Source organism: Cavia porcellus, unplaced genomic scaffold, assembly GCF_034190915.1.
Source record: "Cavia porcellus strain 051 isolate PalLab524CR breed Dunkin Hartley unplaced genomic scaffold, mCavPor4.1 scaffold_11, whole genome shotgun sequence".
NCBI classification, from domain to species: Eukaryota; Metazoa; Chordata; class Mammalia; order Rodentia; family Caviidae; genus Cavia; species Cavia porcellus.
The window spans coordinates 35,662,264-35,683,803 of NW_026947494.1; the positions used below are offsets into that span (position 1 = coordinate 35,662,264).

The following is a 21,540-nucleotide window of genomic DNA, read 5'->3' on the forward strand; positions in this document are numbered from 1 at the left end:
AGACATGGTCAGGTGGAAGCATATGTGCCAGATACAGAAGAGGCAAGGGTGACTTCAAAGGCCTGAATAGCTGGCAGGAAGTAGTTAGCATCTACTGAAATGGAGACGTCAGCAGTTAAGGCTGGACCTGCTTGGGAAGAAAGGACCAGAGTTCAGATGTGGACATGCTGGATGCTCAAGTAGGTACCCAGATGGCTGCCCGGAGCTCTGAAAACAGACATGGGTTGAGATATAAATTCAAGACAGTGATTTGGTTAAACATTTATTAGCACTTTACCATTTGATGAGCACTGACTTGCATATTACAGGCATACATATTAAGAATATATTGTTTTTTCCATCATAATCTCATAGTTAACAAGGAAAACAGGCATATCAACAAAAATTGCAATATTTAGTAGATGTAACTATACAAGTCTGTCTTAGATGCATTCTTTTTGCTGGAGCTAAGTTCTCAACACTCACAAATGAAAGAAGGAGAATTTAACAGTTTCAGTTGATGGTAGGCTGGGGAGAGAGGCATGGCAGAAGAAAAGGCACTCTGCATGGGAACCATGAGAGAGAGACACACAGAGACAGACAGGGAGAGAGACAGAGAGATGAAGAGACAGAGAGACAGAGAGACAGACAGAGAGCCAGAGACAGACAGAGAGAAACAGAGAGGAGCCAGGGACAAGAATATGTCCTTTCTGGTAAAGCCCTCAGTGTCCCACTTTCAATCAGATCTTACCTCTTAGCAGCAAATCAGCTACAGCAACTGCATGATCCAGTCACTTTCCAAAGTGATATCTGGGAGACACTTCAGATCTAAAGCATATGGCTTAGAAGGCCACTGATACAGGGAAAATTAACTACTTCCACTTTGGGAAGAGTCAGGAAGAGCTTCAGAGAGGGAGTGAAGAGCTGAGCTAGAACTTGAAGGTTCAAGAGGATTTCTCTAGATGGAAAAGGTAGGATATTCCAGGCGAGTGAAAGTCATATGAATAAATGCAATTTTGCTTATATGGCCACACATGAAATTGAGAGACCTTTATTCATGGATTTTAAAAATAAGGCTATTCTGCATATATGTTGAAAGTTTGTACCTGGTTCCTTAATAGTGTACATTAACTATCTTTTTCTATGCTTCCCGCCCACAGTGATCTGAATCAAACAGAGGGCAGACACTGAGCAGTTATTTTATGTCTTACTGAATGCAGGTTACAGCTAAGCACAAAGAAAAAGGAATTTTTTAAGCTTAGCCTTGAAATCTTACAGCATAAGCAACAGAATTTAGAAAATCTTTTTTGAGTCTGACACTTCCTTAGTCTAGGTCTAGATGGAGATTTCTGAGCTCTGACAGGGGAGGGAAGAGGAGGAGAAAGGGAAGAGCACTTATATATGCCGAGAGAGAATGCCAACTTGGAGGATCCTCTCAGTCAGGAGTGGAGTCAGCATCTCAGGGCTGCCTGATCTCTGCTTCTGCCAGTACTGCCCTTGCAGCCAGCCTGGCATCCACGGACCAGCCAGCCTGGCATCCAGGGACCACCCAGCAGGAGCTTTGCCCGACTATGCCTTCATCATTTCCTTTTCTAAGCTTCTCTCTGTGAGCAACCCTTCTTTAAAAAGCTTCATATCCCAGTTAAGCACACTTTCTGCTCCAGCAAGGAGCAGAACCCCAGAAATTATGGGACTTGGAGGAATTTTAGGAAAAGAAAGCCTACCTTCACCTTCACTTAGGTGGGATAAAAAAAGGTCAGTTCAAGGTCAGTACTGCACTTCTGCTCCGTGGTGGAACAATGATGAAACACACTCATCCCATGATCCTTCCTCCTTCACTCAGTCTGTGAGTCTTCACCTAGAAAGTTGAGGAGTTAGGCCACAAACAGGAGACCCCTGGAAGAAGTTTGGAAGGGTTTTCCACTTAACGTGGTTCATTTGAAAATAGAGGTGTCTTATTTGATATCTGCCGCCCAATCTTTAGCTTTCTGTTCCTTCACCCCATGTACTACTCAGTGCTACGTGGAACATTTATTTTAAGGCTAAGAAGCTTGGTTGCTTTAAATTGTTACTTAAACATTTCTTTCTGAGTTTAAACTTGGCTGCGTGTCTGGAAATTGTTTTGAAAAAAGCCAGTAAGTTAAAGCTGCTAGAAGCTTATAGATAAGTGAAGTTACAACTGACAGTCAGTAAAAAGTAAATAGTGGAAAACTCTCATGACTTGCTGCTCCTTCTAATCTGAGCTAGTCTGGAACTGGACTTTAGTAATTTATTTCTCTCTCTCTCTCTCTCTCTCTCTCTCTCTCTCTCTCTCTCTCTTTCATGGTACCCAGGATTGAACTCATGACTCTGTTGTGCTTGCCAGACTTTTGTACTCTACAAAGAAATGCATGCTGCACCTGGAAGTCTGATGCTTCACAAAAATGACATAGTTATGCATAACTTTGACTTTGTGAAGCAACTGACAATTTCTTGTCTCGTTCTACTTTTCCAGTGGCAAAAAGAGGTAGAAAGGGCCCACATTTCGCAGACAAACTATGTCCAGTGCAAGCAGTTAAAACCCTTTCGGAGGTCACACACAAGAGCAAGCCTCAGGCTTATGCTTACTTTTCCTGAAGCCTTCTGCCCAGCTTCTAGACTGCTAACAAGACCGGTGCCCTTAGTAAATTACCCAGCCTCCTTCCATTTTTAAACCTCTAATAGAAGGTTCTTCCTAATTTTGGATATCCTTTCACTGAGCCCAGTGAGGAGGAATTTAGAGATCAGAGGCAGAGGAGTAGGTAATATTTGGAAGGCTCCTCCAAGCTCTTTTATTTGGTTTTCTTGCCATTCCTCCAAGCAGGGAACTTTTCAGTAAGCATCCCTTTGAAAATCTGACTACACTTAACAGTCTTCTGAGTTTTGCCTTCTTTTTGGGAGCAAGAGCAGAGAGGAAGTGCTCCGCAGCTACCAGTATTTTCCTCTAGGAGGAGCCGCGCAGTCCAGAGGAGAGGGACGCGCACAGCCCCAACTCCTGGCGGGGAAGGCTCCATCCCAGCGCTCGGAATGCGTGGCCCTGGCGGCTCTCTGCCTCTCCCCAGAGGTTCTCCTGCAAGCGGCGGCCCTGAATTCCCGCTTCCCTCTGCTTCCTTAGCCGGGATCCGGGAAGCTGCGGGCCTGGCCCGAGGTGAACCCCGGTGAACGGTGCAAGCGGCCGCGTTCCCACCCTCCCTCCCTCCCGCCGTCCTCCGGTCCCCGTCCCCGCCCCCTGCCTCCTCCCCGAGCCTGACAGCCCGCGAGCTGCCAGGCCGGGCGCAGCCATGGGAAGAGGAGGCGGTCTAGGGAGCGGCGGCGGCGGAGACTGCTGCTGAGCCCGGGCGGCGGCGGGGACCCCGGGCTGGGACCAGCCGTGCCGGAGCCCCCGCGCCATCGGCCCCGCGCGGACGCGAACTCGCGCCGTCTTGCGAGGCGAAGCTTGGAGGTATAGTGCTGGAGGGGGGCTCCGCGAGTCGGGCTCTTATTTTCCCCCCTTTATGCCAAAGAGCTTGAAAGTGAGCCCTGTGGTGCCAGTTGTTTATGAAAATGGAGGGGGGTCTGCTTTACGGAGTTACACAGATTTTTTCCTAGGTAACTTGAGGGTGGGATGTGGTCCCTTCCCCAATAGTTGTTTTGTGCTGATGGTTTGTTGTAACCCGATCCGTGCTACGGACGTGTGTGTGTGTGTGTGTGTGTGTGTGTGTGTGTGTGTGTGTGTAAGCTGATGGGAGCAGAAGGTAGTTGGGGGCGAGGGGCGGCGACCAGAGAACCATCTCCACTCAGGCGTCTGCTCCGCCCCCTGTGTGCGGGGCGAGGAGGGGTTTCCTCCCAAGACAGTTGTGTTAAAGTCGTAGAAGTTTTGCGAGTGTGTTTCTGTTTGACATCACCAGCCTGCCAGGCTGGGGCAGGAATTGCTGAAGCTGCTGCTTCAGCGCTGGAGAGGGCTGGAGCTGCGCGCCTGGAGGGACGAAAGAGGCCGGGCAGTGAGCCCTTGCACCGAGCTCACACCGTGCGCGGCCTGTTGCATGTTTGTGCGGGCTGCAGCTGGCCGCTGGCGTTGGCGGAGCTGAGGTTAGTAGAGTCTGGGCCACCAGTCTCCAATGAACTGAGGCGGGTGGAAATTGTGGCAAGCTGAACTCTCTCAGCCCTGGACACACACGTGGTTCTGCAATCAGCCAGAGCTGAAAGTTTTGACAGAACCACCAAAGCTTGAAGGCTGCGGGTGAGTGGGGTAGCCGCAGCTCTGGAGTGAGCGCGCAGGCGGCGCGGATGTGCGGGGGCCAGAGTCAACCAAGGAGGGGGTCGCGGGGGAAGGCTGTTTCCTGACAAGAGCTTTATGCTGAGCCCAGGAGCACATCTGCTGAGATTGGGCTGTGAGGCTTAGTGGTCTGGTGCAGGGTGTGTGTGCTGAATGAGTGTGCCTGCGTGCGTTCTGTGTGTGCCCCCCCCAACACACACACACACACACACACACACACACACACACACACACACACACACACGAGTGAGTGCCTGGGAGGTGTGCTGGCTCCTGAGGCAGCAGGGCGTTCGGGTTGGGGAAGGAGGAGACCACAGAATTGCTGCCTGCTTATTTGTAAGGTCAGAAGACCTTGGAAGGAACAGGCAAGGTAATGGGAGGCCACCGGGTTGAAAGGCACAGGAGTTCCTGCATAGGAATAAGTACAACAGGCTTTGACATAACTCATGTTGCCTTGGAGGGGCGGGATGCACGCAGAGGTTGCAGGACAGGGGAGTGTAAGTGGGGTTTCTGGAGTTCTCAGGGGAACTTAATGGCGCGACATTTAAGGTTATACATATATAACACTGGACCTCAGAGACAAGGGCTGGTTGAGGCTGTGCATCTGAGAGTCCCACGGTGCCACTGACCTTGTCTAGTATATAGGTAGTCTTAGGGATCTTCATCTATAAACCCTTTGAAGTGTGCTTGAGAAGTTCATCTACTTTTTCCCACAAAAATGAAATGTGGCAGCAACTGGTGTTCTAGGCAATTTTCCTTCTACATCAATCTCGAAATCTTTTTTTCTGGGTTCCCGTGGAGATGACAACTGTTGAAACATTTCCTTAAATTGAAATATTGAATAGAATGACTTAGGAAATAGAGTTGCTGGATCTATTTTTTTCCGAGATTCACAGTATTCTTTCCTTTAGAGAAAAGCAAAGGTCAGTGTTCTCTGATTCGATGTCAAAGGACCTCCTGTCATCTGCAGTTTGCTTTCAGATAGACCTTTGGAGCCAGCTGGAAGGATGGTTTTAGCCTGCAAACACAGAGAAGACATCATCTGGATCTTAAAAAGCTTGTCTCAGCTCTCATCTTCTTCCACCCTTAAAATGTTTAGGCTTCACAATAGTCTAAGGAGAGGCAGTGAGTCAACATTCAGGACTTTTTTTTTAATAAATATATCACCATGAAATTATAGTTTTGGTCCCCCAAAATACCAAAGAAAGCTCAACACTTAATGGGGCAAAGGCGTGAAATAAGCCTATAAATGCAATGCCAACGTGATGACAGGAGTTCATTTTTTTCCCAAAGTGAGCATAACTTTACCTTGCAAATATTTGTTCTAGCCACAGTCTGGGGCTATGTTTTTTCTTTATTAGTTTTCAAACAGCAGTGTGCACATCATAAGCCACTTTAAAATGGACACTACGGGCTTTTGCTATGCTATCTCTGGTGCCTGCATTAACAAATGTTTATGGCGCCTGGTAACCTATGGTACTGTCATGTTGAGTGTCTTGTTAACCCAGGACATGATGTTTATAGTTTAATGTAATAAATGAAGCCACAGTTGCAGCCTACTTCTGCCAAGTACATGAAGCACCCAGTGTAGAAAGAAGTCTTGAAGTTGGTCCAACTTGGCCAGCCTTTTTGGCTATCTGCTGGTAAGCATTGTTAATGTAAGGATAAATCTGAGTGTGGGACAGCAGTTGTATAGCTTAGATAAAATAGATGTGAGCTGTATTTTTTAATCTGACAAGCTAAAGTTTAAGATCCTTTGGTCGTTACACTGGTAAACTGCAAAATTATGGAGACTTGCTTGCCTTCAGTCAGTAATGTCAGTAATAAAAATAATGAAAATAACTTCTAATTCCTAGTGTGTTCATGTAATCCAGTGCTGCTACTGCTTCCTCTTCTTCTTCCTCTTCTTCTTCCTCTTTTTCTTCCTCCTCTCTTTCTCTCCCCTCCCCCATCTCCTTTACTAAATACATGAACTGAGCTGTAGCTCAGTATCAGAACATAGCCCAGTAATCTATAATATATGTAGTAGTAGTTTAAGTAATATCAGGATCCAAATCATCTAATCATCTTTTTTATCTTTAATTGGTAAGTATCTAAGTTTGATTAAACTGGAGTCAGCCTCTCAGTCAAGCGTATAAATAAAGCAATGTAAGCTGTCTTTTTGGAAAGTGATTTTAAAAATTCTGGAACAAATATCATAAAAATAATATGTCCAATAAAGTGGCTGCTTAGGATAACTTATTTAAAAAGTAACTGTAATCACATCAACCTCTATTTCAATATGCAGGAAAATGGGCCAGTCTATCTCTTCTTAGAAATAATTATTTGACAAACATCAAATATCCTTGCCCAGTTCTTTCTAGGAAGGCTTAATTTCTAGAAAGTTCTGCCTTGTACTGAATTAATGTTTTCTTACATCTATTTGCCTACCCTTCAGTTGCTGGGAGTTCACATAATAAATCTGATCTCTTCCTGTTGAGCATACTGTTTGAAAGCAAGCATGTGTTCCTTGTTTCTTAATTTGTTTTTGCCTGTTCTTACAGTTGTTTACCTCCTGTAGAGTCCCCCCTTCCTCCACCTTGAATGATGTCTAACACACAGATTTAGAATCCTTACTTGTGGATATTCTTTATCTTTAATATTCGTGAGTGTTTTAACCATCTCATTACACCATTGAAAAATTTCAAACCTGTAAGCCAAGTAATAACCTGGGGTCTTTTCAAATTATTATTCACCTATATTCAAAGCATAGTAATAGTTTAATAATAATTGTTTCTTGCCTGAAATTACTATAAACCTGTGGAAGGTATGATAATGGACAGGTAAATAAAATTCTATCAATCATGCAAATAACTCTTGAATTTCTTCCTATCAATGTTTGCCAACCAAAATAGTTCTGGATATAGAATGTTCTGAAGATAAGCAAGTTGAAACTGGATTTATAGATAGGTAGAGACGATGATGTATTTTCTCACAAACCACATTATGTTTGCTTCCATGAACATGAGTCAGTACTAGCAATCAAGCATTTATTGAAGACTGTTCTGTCTGAGCCCCAGAAAGTGTGCCATCTGGTCCCAAATGAGGTGAAAGTACATCAGACAGAAATGCTTCCTTAGGCAACTGGGACCTGAGGTGTATATATGGGACGTGACTAAATGAATGACCTGCTTTTTCTCAGGAGATAAACAACCTGCTAATGTCACAGGGAAGTTGAAACTGCTTACTTTCTTGTAAGCAACTATATCAGAGCATCAGTATAAACTGAGGCTTTCATGACTTGTTTTGTATCTGGACAGGAATTAATCAGATCCTCTGTTACTCCAAATTTACCAAATTCTTGTTGTCTTGTAAAAAGAAGCCCAGGTGGCTTAATACTCAGGTGTGTAGCTCAAAGGATAGCACTTTGGGGTTCACTGATTTCAGGTTTTTCACCCACATGCAGAACAGCTCAGAAGAGACTTAGTTTTGTTTCTGTGAAAATGATATCTGTCTTTCAGGACTGAAGCATTACCACACGAGCTCTGTACCATCTCTGATCTGTAATTAGGCACCTATGCTGTATGATTGGTTTATCTTGTGTGAATCTGCCTTGAGTATCCTAACTAAATTATGAGCTTCCCATGTCATCTACTAAGAATCTATTAGAAGAGCATCTTCCTGCAAGAGAAGTTCATAGTGGATGATGGTGACAGTGTTCCTTTATTCAACAAGTCAGCATGTGAAATCACTGTGTTTTTAGGGAGAGATGCAGAAAGAAGGAGAAAACCAAACTGTCATATATCCTAACTTTAGTGACCATTGGAAGTTCCTACTTTTGGGGAGACCATTGGTTTGGGCAAGAAAACAATGATATCATTGTGCTTCTAGGAAAAATTGTTTTTGTCTACGAACGTGTGTGTTTTGCAGTGAGATTCTTCACTGTATCCCTTTGCATTATGATCGCCACTCATGTACATTTGTTTCACTGATTTTTTTTCTGTTCTCATATAAAGAAAGAAAGACATGATAAGAAAATATATATTTCTTAAAGTTCGAAATTTGCTTGACCATTCTGTCCCTTACATCCAACTCCCAAATTACAGTGGTTCCATTGCTAAGTGCTAAGGTATGCAATTGCAAATTATTTTCTCCTTTGATATGGAGACTACGTTAGTTTGGCATTATTTTTGACTTCAGCAAACTAAACTTACTGAGCCTCATATTTCTGTCATATTAAAAAAACAAATGAAAGAGCAATGATAAATAAAATTATTACTTAAATTACTTTAGGGCTATGGTTTGAATGCATTTAATTTTCAAATTTGTCTTTCAGTCAGCTCCTTTAACATTTTTCTTGAATCTTTCTTGCTCACTTACTCAGTTGATGAGTTTTAGTTTCATGGTCTACTTTACGTCTGTCTTTTAAATTTTAATCTTTTATATATTTTCTCATTCATTACTGAATGCTATAAAAAGCAGATATGGGAAAAGTGTTAGTTGAACTAACGAATGCTTTGAATAGTTGAACTTTAACTTATATCACTTATTTAATGTTATGCAATGATTTGGGGCATAATTATCAAGAAATATGTCTGGTTGTTTTATTCCTTTGTCATTAATTTTTTAAATACTTAGATAAAACAGATTAAAATGTTAGTGCATATTTTCACAACGGTCCTTCCTGCTTCCATTCTAAAACAATACAACTCATCATTTAATACAGGAAATCTTTCTGAAGTGGTTTTCTTTTGTTGTTGTTTGTTTTAAGCAAAAGAAATTCTACAGTGAGCATCACACTCTTAGAAAAAAGATGACGGATAATGGAGTTCTTATTTGATAGTCTTGACTTCTTTAATGCTTCTTCCCTACCTTTAAATATCAGTGAATGGAGCCTCAGGTTAGAATAATTGTACTTAACAATTCAAAAAGAGAATGATTTTGTCAGAAAGTGCTGGGCTGTGTGACTTTAATTATCTAAACTTACTTTCAAGTACTCCATTCCAAAAGCAGTGGATAATTTCTTCCATGGAGTTCTTACAACTTCCAGATGTGTGTAGTTCATTGATGAGGACTATCTTCTTTGATATGGACTAGACGTCAGCTAGTTTTCATTAGACTAATATAATAATCCCACAGAATCCTATTTCTTTAGATTGTGAGCCTCTCTGTTTGGACTTCAACTTAGAAGAGAATCCAAAGAAGAAGCTCTCTTCATGGGACTCCAAACAGGTAATAGAGAATCCCCCAGGAAGCCTCGTTCAGCGCTGGGACCCGTAAAGATGCAAATTGAACTCGTTCCTTTTCTGCATGTGTCTAGGTTAGGTGATCTTCTTTGCTAGACATTCACTAAACTTGTCTTTCCAGACAAGTTTAGAAAAAAACTAAAATAACCTCTAATTTAAAATATAAACCCGCCATCCCTTCTCTCTCGTTAGTAGAGTAGACATATAATAAAATCATTGATCCAAACAAAAAATTTTATTCTCTTGCTTTTAAAATGTACTTATTGTATTAAAAAATACATCCATTTTTCCCTTTGAGTTACCATAGTAAAAAAAAAAAAATGGTACATGATCATTGCAGAACAAAGTTAGAAGTGATTCTTTCCTTGTGCTTGTTGAAAGAGAAGGTTAAAAACTTTTTTGTGATACAGTAAGCTCATCTGGTCTTTGTTTTATTTTGGTTTTATTTGTGTGTGTGTGTGTGTGTGTGTGTGTGTGTGGTTCTGGGATTGAATACAGGGCCTCACATAGGTTGGCAAGCGCTCTATTACTGAGCCACATCCCCAGCCATTTTCTAGACTTTGATGGGGGCTAGTAGGAAATACAAACTTCCATTTTGCTTGCCGTTTGTCAGAAAGTAGCTTGTTTTTGGTTCCTATCATATCAGTTGCTTCCCTAGACATGTCAAGATGAGTGACTATTATTTCATAAGCCCTCAGTTTGGTAAAGCAAAGTGAAGAATAATCTGACAAAATATGTGAATGGTGAACTATGAAAAAGTTTTGAAGATAAAGCCTCTTCTATGGCTTTTCCCATTAGAAATAAAAGAATATACCAGGATCCCTGGGCAAGATGATGATGAGTGAAGAAAAATACCATGTTTATACCTAGTAAGCCAGAAAGATTAAAGAAGCAATATAACATCTTATTTCCTTTAGGGATATTAACAAAACAATGTTTTGCTCTCATAGATGCTCAATAAATATTTTATAACTGGATTTAGTATGCAGTAAAATATGCTGAGAAATTGAATTGTTGACAATAAACATGTGTAAAGTTTAGAGGTAGAAGGTTGCTGATAGGATCAGAAAGTAAGTGGGAGATAAACTTCTAATGTAAATTTGTTACTGGTTCCTTAGATTAATAATGGTATCAAGATTTGATTACCAGTTTCCAAAGGTGAATCCTGTTTCTACCTTTTGAAACATTTGGAAGTTTTCTGGGGAAACCATCCTGAGCATAGTGCTTGCTAGTGGATGGTGGCTGCTGCAGGTATTTCTGCGTGTTTCTACTTTCTGAACATTGTATAAATTGAACTTTAAAACTCCTTTCTTTAGCAGTCTTCTGAAAAAAACTATTAAAGATGCCACCAATGTGACTTCCTTTTAAGAATGTGTTCTTGCACTGGTCTTACAATGAATTAGCCCGAGATTCCCTGCTCCCCTCCCACTTTTGTGCCACATGCTATTTCTGACAGCTGACCCAGCAGAGCCACAAGGCTGCACAGAGCTTCAGGTCATCTACCAGAGATTCTCAGCCAAAGTGCTGGCTCTGTGCTAGGTAGCACGTAGGGGCATTTGGATGTTGTAAGAACTGGAAAACGTTATAAGCTTTTAATGTCCAGAGTCAGTGTGTACAATGCCAGGAGCAGACCTAGAGAAGAAAGAATTATGCTTCCCTAAACGCCATTTAGACCTCTATTGAAACTTGCAAGTTCAACATCCTTGTTTTACTTAAAGGGAGGCAATGAGAGTCCTTGAAAGGTGACAAGACCTCCTTCTAAGACTGGTAGTGAGACTGATAACTCAGTTCTAACTTTCTGTCAGTAACTCTACAGCATCATATTAGCTCCTGTTAATATGGTACATATGGCTTGTATCTAGATGTTCCCTCAAAGCCTCTTGTAGTCTTAGGTGGGTTTTTTTTTTTGGAGATAGCTATATCTAGGGTGTGTGAACATACATTAAGAGTGTGTGTGTGATAACAACTTTGGTCCACTGATTGGTTCAGCATAGTTCTGAGAGTACATAATGGAAAGACCCATCTTGGGTGGGGGTGGCACCAACCAATGTCCTTATAACCCTAGCCTGGAAGGAAAAATAAAGGGAAAGATGGAAGGCAGACGTTCTGCCATCCTCCTGGCATACCATGACTGCTTTCTCTCTGCGAGTTCCTTCTGCACGCCTGCCTTGGAGCCAGCGGCTTATGGACTGAACCCCTACAATTATGAATTAAAATAAACCTGCCCTCCTTTAACTTTGGGTGTCATGTATTTTGTCTTACTAGTGAAAAAAATAACTAAGTATTTAAGAGTCAAGTAGCATTTTAAGTTTGTCATCCAATGCAAGTAACATAGCATCACTGATAGGGTAAATAAAAAAGAAAATAGGTTTATTTAGCTAAGAATATGGTCTACAGGCAGCAGATCACACATGGTAATTGTCTTCTTGCTGTCAGTGTCCACAGTCAGCAGAGTATCATATGGTAAGAGACAGTGAGCATGGATGTGTGTCTCTTCTCTCTTGTCTTTCTCTTCCTATAAAATCAGGAATAATCATTCATGGATGCTCTACTTGAATGGCCATATCTATCCTTTCAGCAGCTAAAGGCTCTATTTGAATCAAATAAACACACCCCTCCTTTTTTAACCTCACAAGAGGGCCAAATTTCAACATGTAAACCCTTGGGGGCCACACCCAAACCACAAAGCTGTGGTAACTATCCTAGCAGGTGGATTAATAAACCTGATATTTGACCAGCAATCTCCCATAATGGGAACATGCACAGATTTGCTATAAATTAAGATTGGCAAATCTGAGTTACTATGTGAAAACCTGTGAGATCATAAAGAGGTTAGTATTCAAAAAGGACAATGATTAGACTGGAATCACACAAGTTTGGCTTAACCAACTGGATTAGAATCCAGTTCTACCTATTTTTATTTACTATCTTTCTGCACTTCAGCAAGTTAATGAAATTCTCTCTACTTTATCTAAAAAGTGCGGGTAGTGATTCATCAGAAGAATGTTATAGTTTGAGTTGAAATAGTGCCTGGACATGCTGAGTACTGCAGAGAGAGAATATTCTGCAGTGAGCACCATTTGAAATGGTCTGAGAGTGAAATTTAGAGCCTTTACTATAAAATGCCCACTAGATACCAATTACTGTGTTTTTATTTTCTCTCCATCATTCTTCTATAAAACAAATTAGGGCTTCCATAAATTCCAGAAGTGATAATTTTGTTTGAAGTATTGAAACAAAGTTACTGCTGGTCAGAGATTTTTTTGTGACTCCTCTGTCACCCCAAAACTATTGCCATTGTAACAAAAATGCAGGCTAATATATCCACATAGCTATGGGAGGCTTATGAAACTTGAATTTTAAAATCCATTCTAGAAATCATTCCTGATATGTTTCTCAGAGAGATTTCTGTTTCTAGTGATGAGATGTTCACTTGAAACAAGGTGATTCTTTTGGCAAATTAAAGGTTAATATCCAGTTCGTCAGTGGACTGGTGGGGTGTTGTGAAAGAGTTTTCTGGCTAAAGGACAGCCCTTGGTGTTCTGCTGTAAGATTGAAAACCCACAGGAAGTCAAACAGAGAAGACTAACAGTGTTTTAATCATTGACTTGTAAGAAATATGCAGACTTGGACATAGGTTCATGATTTACCATTATATGAGCACTTTAAAATTGTCTCTTTGTTAAAAAAATAAATAAATAAAATTGTCTCTTTGTTAAAGGATAAGTCTCTTTAAAGGTAGGTAAATTTAGGGCTGTCTTACAGATGTACAGTGAACAGATGTTAATTAATGGGATCTGAAAAAGTTTTACAACTATTTCAAAAGAGAAAAAAAGCCACAAATTCATGTACAAAGGAATATTAAAATGCACCGAAAAAGCAGATCTGTTATACTTAATACAACCGATTTGAATTTATATAGGCAAAATTATTTTCTATAAGTTAATTTCTGACTCTTCATAGCTGGAAAATAGCATCTTCAAAGACAAAAACTCAAAATCCTATAGAATTAGCTAATCCTCATAATTACCAATGTTCTCTTGAAAGGACATTTAGTAATCTGTGATCATTTTAGCAATGAGTGTCTCCTTAGAGTTTCATGATTCCTTTGGCTACCATCTCTGCTTAACTTCTTAATTTGCTGATGAAAATTTGATGAGGTAAAAATCTTATAGTCCTGGAAATTTATTGAATTTCCCAGATATTTACTTTACTTTAAAACTTTTGATTACAGGAAATTTTAAGCACTTGCAAAATTAAAAAAAAAAAGAATAGTATTTTGTGTTCCCAGGTACCTATTACACAGCTTCCAAAAGTCACCAATATTTTGATAATCTTGTTTCATCTTTCCACTCCGCCCTTGCATATTTTAAAGCAAATCCAAAGTTATTCTGTATTTTCCTAGGTAAGTGTAAATGCCTTAGGAGACATCATCAATGAAGAAGCTCCCTATTTTTAACCAAACACATGGGTATACTTTGTATAAGAAAACTACACGCTTTTCAGGTTTAGATTTATGTTTATTTCCAAAATGTAGGCAAATTTTGATGGAACAAAGATTTCAACGAAGTAGCATCAGTAAATATAGACTGATACAAGCCTGACTTTCCTGTTGTACAGGCCTAGGTTAAGTGTCAGCTGCCCAGAAAGTGCTTCTCTGAATCCTCACTAGAGAAAACTCACAACTAGATGACACTCTTACGTGATCCTGTTTTATTTTCTGAACAATATTTATCACTAACATTATATGCTTATTAATTTGTTTTGTGGGTTTTTTGGTCCAATTCTGTGACAAAACGAGTCAGTTTCTGTTGGCTTCACTAGAACGGTAGTGGCGACCTATGGCATGCGTGCCATAGCGGGCTGTGTGTTATTACAGAAATCTCTAAAAAGTTCACCATCGTTGCTCTAGAAAATGCTCAGTAAATTTTAGTTCATTGAATGTATTTTAGTCATCAATGGGAAGTTTTATTTGCGTTTTCCAAACATTTATTTGCCTTGCATGTGTCAAAAATTTGTGGCTTTCATATGTCGATTCCTAATATATTTGCAGTTTAATGAGGATTTTCTCTCTGAATGAAATGCAAGATTTTTTTCCCAAGGGCCAAAAATAATCCAGGATGCTTATAAATCTCCTGGTAAATAACTTTGAATTGCCACATTCGGTAGTCACTTCACTACCAATATGCAGAAATGGTGATCAAAGTAATGACTTGGTGTAGATTTCCTCCAGAACAGAAAGAGATCATTGGACAAGAATTCAAGTAAGAGGAGTTCATTTGGAAAAGCAAAAGGAGGAAGGAAAAGGGTCAGAAGAGGGTGTTGTAAGCAAGCTGCCCACATTGGTATGCAGAGAAGTTTAATCTTTTTGAAGAGACACAGAGCTGGCAAAGCACGCATCTCAGAGTCTTCTCATCCAAAGTCTAAAAAGTTAGAACCTTTATTCACCCAACAGCTCCCATCAGTCATTAACTCCAGGGCTCTAGTGCTGAGTAGAATAAAGCAAATCATCAGGCCAAGAAATGTAGGACTGGGAGTTAGAAATTAGGTGGTATGAAATAGGGGTGAGGAGGTGTGTGGTTGGGAAGAAAAGTAACTCGCGTTGAATAATATTCTATAATTTTTTACACTATTTGGGGCTAATTATAGATTTACAGAACAGTTTCAAAGATTATACAGAGTTCACACGGATGTCTCATCTAATTTCTCCTAATGTTAAAGTTTATAAATTACTTATATTTTTCAAAAGTAATAAATCAACCATACTCCTACTAAACCAAGGACTGTGTAAGTTTCCCCAATGTTTCCACTAATGTCCTTTTTCCTGTTCTAAGATTCAGTTCTGAATACTATATCATATTGAATTTTATGGTTTTTAAATACTCAGTATATGCTCTTTTATCTGGGCTTCTCACGTGTTTCAGTAACTGGCTTTTGCACCTATGAGAGTAGAATCTAGTAGGACAAATTCAGTGTTTTCAAATCCAACATCATGAGTATACAGTGTGTTCTCAAAATTAGTATCATCAAAGCAAAAGAGCAAAACCATATTAATAGGGTTAAGTGTAGCTGAACCTGAATGTCCCATGTGAATCAGGACACCCTACCCCAGCCATATCCAAATTGCAGCCCACTTTCTTCTCTGTTTTATGTTACAATAAAAATATTTTCAAAAAGTAAGTTTGTTATTTATATAAACTATATTATATATTTTACATGTGACCTAAGACAATTTCCCTTCACCCTTAATAGCCCTCCCCCCCAAAAATGGGCCAAAAATGGTGAGTCACACATTGGATCTGGCTATAACTGAGTTTGTGCAGCGTACCTAGCTTTGTATGTGTATGTCACGTCGCTGCTGCTAATTGTGAGGTATGTTGCCTTAGGAACAGACAGGTGAAAAATATGACTTAAGGCAGTTAAACTGTTTGCCCAAAGAGTCACAAATAATGCATCACAAAGCTGAGACTCGAACGTGTTTTTCTGACCCCACAGCCTGCAATCTTTTATAACTCTCACTTTCTCGACTTGCTCAACCCTGATCCTTTGTGACTTTACTCAAGAGGTAGAATATTTTAAAATTCTGCATTATCAAACTAGATTAAGTGCCAGCCTTGAATTTGTAGGTCACTTTCAAAGTGTGTCTTCCATTGGTAAAATCTGTAACTAATATCCAAATATCTGCATAACTGATTTGAAAAATCTCCAGTTCACTCACACTTCATTAATAAATAATGTTTTGATACAGGGCCAATAATACACATGAAAGCAAGTAACTCCAAAGGGCAGAACATTGATGTTATGTAATAACTAAAAGTATTTTATCATCTTGTAAAATGTTAGAGTTTGAGCAGTTGATCTCCATTTCTCGGTATTTCCATAGTTACTCCTTTTAAAAAATTTTAAGTGTTTCATAAGGGATTTGGTCTGCTTAATAAAATATCTGACTAATCTTTATATTTGCTGTGGCCCAACTGAAAATTATCCTCGGTTGCCTTGGAACTCTGGGCATAAAGTTCAGAAGTAAGAATTCTTGTAAATTATTTGAGCTTTGACTCTGGGAAGATAAACAACATGGGTATCTAGGTTAACCAATGCTGAAGTTTTTTAACCTCTAATTCTAAATTCAGACTAAAATGGGCATTATGGGGTTTTTTGTTTATTTTTTGCTTTGATTACAAGCTGTTGGAAGCCTAGAGTTAGTATCTAATAACATAAAGTCTATATGAAACTCAAATTATTGGCTCAGAATGAGGCATAATTTCTAAGATATGAAAAGTAGACTTTTTGTAACTGTGAAGGGGACCAAGAGTTTGAGGAAGGGGGAGGGGACATAAAATTATAATAGGCTATGTACATGTACCATCTCCCCATAATGAATGTAATCAGTATATGCTGCAAACATGTACTAATAAAAATAAAATTTTTAAAATCATTATGTGAGAATGGGCTTTTATTTTTCCTTAGAAGGAGTGAATAGGGATTGACTAGAAGGTAATCCTTTTAGACTCCAACATTTGAAACATTGCACAGTTGTGAAGAAGAAATAGCATTACCTTTTAGAACAGATATATGGATGTTTACTTGTATGGTAACATTAGGTTGGCATGGGCTTTTCATGAAATATAGAGCAAAATAAAAGATACTAAGAGTGAGGAAGATTTTTTTTTCAAAATGGAAGTACACAGAGATGAATGGATGGGGAAAGGAAGGATTAAGGGAAATTTAAAAAATAAAGTATTTTTAAATATACAAAAAAATTGTATGGTTTTAAACCATGACCTTTTATCCTTTGTACATGCAATTACAGGCACAGTCTGTGAATGCACATTTACAAACTGCACTGCACTAAACCACTTCAGGGGGCACTGGGGTATCCAGACTATAGAGCTAGTCTGGCTATTCAGCATGGCTCCAACTGTACAGAGTCTATTCCTTCATCTGTTTATATATAACGCATTTGATAAAACAAGTCGAAAAGACATTCACTTTTCTATTAAAAAAAGTTTAAATTTTTATATATTTTCTTACGTTGCATAGGATGTTTTTCTGTCTGCCTCCCTAGAAATCCCTCTGACTTGTAGAGGAAAAATCACACAAACTTTCTATGTCTAAATTTCAAACTGAACTTTGTAAGTGGTAGATTATAAGCACTTACAGAACAAATGACTGTGTACTTTTTACTTGACAAGCACTCAAATTATTTGCTCAATCATTGCTACATAGGCAAAATTCAGGAAGTTCTTACTATGGTCAGAGGCTATCTCAAGTCTTTTTTTTCATACTATATTATTTAATCTCATGCAAAACCTCAAGATCCATAGAGAAGTGAAATAATTTTTAAAGGACCCACATTTGGGATAGAGTGCCATAAAAATTTTTCCTGCTTCTCCATGCGTGTAAGGCTCATGCTCCTAACCGCTGCCTATATGATGGATCTTTGACAGTCCTTCATTCAGGAAATGACATTAACTTCCCTCCCCTCTGATGTGGGCTGGATTTTGTGACCCATCTCTAATGAATGTAATAAAATGGAAGTGAAGATGCAGAACTCTGGGGGTCAGATCATTCCGAGACACTATGGCTGCTGTCTTTGTTGCTCTCCCTCCCATACCTATTGAATCACTCTTTGGGATTTCCAGCTGCCATGTTTCAAAATTCCCTGTGGAGAGTCCTAGGTGCAAACGGATTGAGGAATTTTCAATGATCAGCACCAAATGAGGAGCTGAAGTCCTCAGCGCTGTATACAGTCCAAAACTGAAGCCCTTTGCTGACAGCTCCTACAAAAAAAAATCAGCATGGAGGTGCAGCCTTTAGCTCCAATGGACCCTTGAGTTTACTGTAGTATCCATCAATGATTTGACAGATCATCAGCCATAACCACCCAGCTGATCTGTTCGTAGGTCACTAGTCACAAAGATAAACCGTATTTGTTCTTTTAAACTGCTAAGTTTTAGGGTAATTTGTTATGGAGAAGTTGATAACTAATTTGGCCTAATATTTGCATTGGTCACTTTTTGAGAAGGACCTTATCTTAAATTCACTATTCTTAAAATTTAAAACATTGATACTTTTTCAGAAAAAATGAGCTTCCATGTTTAAGTAGTGCAAATATTAATGACAAATGAGTATAATACTTATAAAGACTTCTCAAGAATTTGCAATTTTGTAAGTCAAAGGACAATTGCTTTCACAGTCCATGATTTCAAAAGGAAGAATATTAACAACAACACAGCTGAAGATAGCATTTTGAACTTTTAAAAATTCCTCATGGGAAAATTCAGGAAGTATTCTGTTTCATAAGTTATCGTTTATAGTCTTAAATTGTCAGGACCATGCTTGCACTTTCCATGATTTAAAGAAGGATATAAAACTAAGTTGAATTTTAACCTTTTCTCCAGTGGTTTTAATCAGTTTTTCAAAGGGGCTCTGATAGTTCATAGGTCAAGGAATTTCTTGGTTTGTTCTGCTTAACAAATTGCATTAAGTCTGCTTTATGGCCACATGAAGTTTAATAAATGACTTGGACTTTGATTAATATCTTTAGAGTTAAGCATATAAATTTGTGTAAGGTTTAGGAATATCCTAGCATTAACTCATCCAGAGATGAGTTCTGAAAAGTGGGAAACACGTAAGTGTTTGTGTGAGTTCATAGGGAGGTACTGAGTTTATAGCATTTTAAATTCTTACAGAAGAGCCTGCTTGATCGGCTGTTTTACTAATGTGTGAACGTGAGTTTTTTCTTACATATTTATTAAGTTAGTTCAGGAATTCATTCATGAGGTAGATGTGGGTAGTTCTTGTTTAGTATTCAGAATGGCTACAAAGTAACAGTGCTGGTGCTTCTTGCCCAGGTTTGAGAACACAGGTCAAACCCTCTTGGTCCTTGCCCTTCAGTGTGATGGAGACAGATAGTTTGCTGAGCTTTCTGTGCCACTTTTTATATTCAATTACACTCAACAATAGCACCAGTTTGACCACGACTCATCATTACCATGATTGTCACTTATCATTTCTTTTGTTCATTAACTGACACACATACTAAAATCATTAATCAAGCGGATATTTTTTGAGCATTTACACTCTGCTCTGGGGGGCAGTGGACTGTGTGCTAGCATATTATAATAAGCAACCTAGACTCAGACCTACCAAGTTTCATGATTTCAGGATGAGACTTAGCCAGGTGTAGTTAAAAACTGCTGTAAGTAATGTGAAATAAACATAAAGGAGAACTTGACCTATGTTGGGGTTCAATGGCTAGGGAAAGGTTTCAAAAGACAGTGATGTTGGAGACTGAAGGAATAAAAATGAGGAGGATAGCATTCTGGGCAGAGGAAATAGGATTCAGAAAAATGCTTGGCATTTTTGAGAACTGAAACCGATGTATATAAACTCGAGACAGTTTGTTTTGAGAACTGAAAACAGACCAAACTTCATAAGCAAGACAGAACATGATTTTATCCAAAACACTCTCACAGATATATCCAGGGAAATGTTTATTCACATACCTGGGCACCTGTGAGCCAGGCAAGTAGACATATAAAATTAACCACCACACGAAGGACGGTTGTGGAAACTATCTTCTCTGGATTAAGCATCAACAAAAAAGAATCCAATTATAGCTGTTATGAATGTAATACATGTCAGGTGCTATGTAGAGTATAGAAGTTATACTGTACACTTAGTTTCCTTTGAGCATGACATTTTTAAAATATATGTAATATACATATATATGTATACATACATATACCTGTTATGAATGTCTTGTCACTAGCACCAGGCAGTCTGCAAGCTTTATGTTTACAAAAGAGCTACTCGCAGTGTTGTAAGGAAGCATCTGTATACTATGTGTTTCATATATATATATATATATATATATATATGAGTGTGTATGTGTGTATATATATTATGTATTGCTATCATGTATTGGTATAATATATATATGCATATTATTCACATCAGTATAATGGATATTATATAGATATATGTTAACATATTTTGGTTTGGGGGGGTTCTTTTGATACAGGGACTGGAACTCATGACCTCCCTCTTGCCAGGCAGGAGCCGTGCCACTGAGCTGTATCTCCAGCCCTATACTAACATATTATGTAATGTTATGGCACATATAAGTGCTAATACTTAGAATAGTTCTGTTCATGCAGAAGGTATCCAGAATTCCTGGTGTTAGTGACAAGACATTTCATAGTGATGAGCTTTGTGAGAAGCTACAAGCAATTAACAGAGTTCTAAGAGACACAAGCTGTAAACATAAACCAGTAGGCTCACTACTGTTTTCCACTCACCCCTGGGTTGGCATCAGAGGCAAAGACCTCCACTGCATTTATTTATCTCCTTACAATTTCATCACATATTTCCACACTATTCTTAAATAATTGTCATTTTAATCACTGCTTTGAAAACTGTTATTGCCTCTGAATTTATTTCAGATTTTTTAACCTGATAGTCACAGCTCTATTATGTGCATCCAATCTGTCTTTCCATCTGTATTTTCTGCTGAGCTTCAAACTGGACTCTTTGTCTCTCACAATATACTGTTTCTACCAGCAACTTTTATTCATGCTGTTCCCTACAAAGTCGTCTCTCTATTTCCCTCCCCTTCCTCCTTCCCTCTACCTCTTTCTCCTCCTTCTCCTCTCTCCCCCCTCTCCCTCTTATTTATATATGTCTCATTCTTACAGGGCTGAAATCAAATATAGAATTTATCTTTCCTGATAGTTTTCCTTTTTTTCTGCTGTTTTCCTTTCAGCTGCAAGATCCTTCTTCCTTTTTCTGTAATACTCTATTGGCACATTTATTAAGACTCTCCCACTTTTTCTCTTGTCTACGTCATCTTATTCTGTGTGGTTTGAATTCAGAGTGTGCATCTACTCTCTCTTGTAGTTTTGCTACAAAAAGTAAGTTCTCTCTAAGCACTTACTGGGAAGGACAAAGTACATTTTCAAACCAGAAGGGACCTGTTTTGCAAGGCTGTGTTATGATTTTTTAATTTTGTCAAACAGCAGTGTGTTGACTTGGTATTCTCTGTGGTAGCCATGTGATGGA

General features: G+C 39.1%; 1 protein-coding gene across 7 annotated transcripts in view; it reads left to right on the plus strand.

Moving 5' to 3' along the window:
- The first annotated feature begins 3,255 nt into the window (after positions 1–3,255).
- The window catches only part of Ghr (growth hormone receptor), a 260,632-nt gene continuing 242,347 nt past the window's right edge, over positions 3,256–21,540 (plus strand). For 4 of the 7 annotated variants that reach the window (XM_013152807.3, XM_063257859.1, XM_013152809.3 and 1 more), the window contains exon 1: positions 3,256–3,439. The gene's annotated coding sequence lies outside the window, so the exon portion shown is untranslated. Of the gene's footprint in view, positions 3,440–3,854; positions 4,066–21,540 lie in introns of those variants that run through there. The other 3 variants (XM_063257860.1, XM_063257861.1, XM_013152810.3) reach the window with 2 other exon arrangements.